Source organism: Cyclopterus lumpus, chromosome 15, assembly GCF_009769545.1.
Source record: "Cyclopterus lumpus isolate fCycLum1 chromosome 15, fCycLum1.pri, whole genome shotgun sequence".
Lineage (NCBI taxonomy): Eukaryota > Metazoa > Chordata > Actinopteri > Perciformes > Cyclopteridae > Cyclopterus > Cyclopterus lumpus.
The window spans coordinates 167,501-168,163 of NC_046980.1; the positions used below are offsets into that span (position 1 = coordinate 167,501).

Sequence of the window (663 nt, forward strand, 5' to 3'; positions counted from 1 at the left end):
CAATCGGCTTCCTCCAGCCCAGTGCTGAGCTCCGATCAGCTTTCAGGGATTCTTTCGGCTTCGTGGTTCCTATGTCACTTTGACCCTTAACCTCTGACCTCATTCATGTTTCACTCCAACCTTCAAGCTCCTCCCACTTGTTCCTGCTCACACAGACAGAAAGTTAGGAACATTTCTTTTAGATAGTTTTTCATTCCGTTTTTTAAAATTAGCATTTTGGGAGATTTAACCAAAGTGAAGCCCCGCCCACCTGCTACTGTCACTCTCAGGTTGATTGACAGGTTACTTTTCTTTCATCTTAATTCATTGTTTCAGATCGTGTTTCATGATGGGATGTTTATGTTGGCGTAGTCCAATGAAAGCTTACTCTTAATATTTCACACTTAGCTGTGTTTTTTAAGCAATAGTGTATATATATATATATATATATATATATATATATATATATATATATATATATATATATATATATAAATCATCTGTCTTAAAACATATCAGACTGTTTTCTTTTAAAGAGGCGTCGCGGTTCATGATGAGTTTGTGTTGAAATGTGACAAATCAAACAGAAATCTTTCATTTTATTTATTTATTTATTTATTAGTTTCTTATAAAAAGCAGATGTTTCTTAATCCAAAGATGTTTAAATTTGTTCAGGTTTAAATG

At 33.3% G+C, this 663-nt stretch overlaps 1 protein-coding gene across 1 annotated transcript in view; it reads left to right on the forward strand.

Moving 5' to 3' along the window:
• ubr2 (ubiquitin protein ligase E3 component n-recognin 2) overlaps window positions 1–448 on the forward strand; it is a 43,516-nt gene extending 43,068 nt beyond the window's left edge. Inside the window, exon 46 of the mRNA XM_034551835.1 lies at window positions 1–448. This exon is cut by the window's left edge and continues 198 nt beyond it. The gene's annotated coding sequence lies outside the window, so the exon portion shown is untranslated.
• The last annotated feature ends 215 nt before the right edge of the window (window positions 449–663 follow it).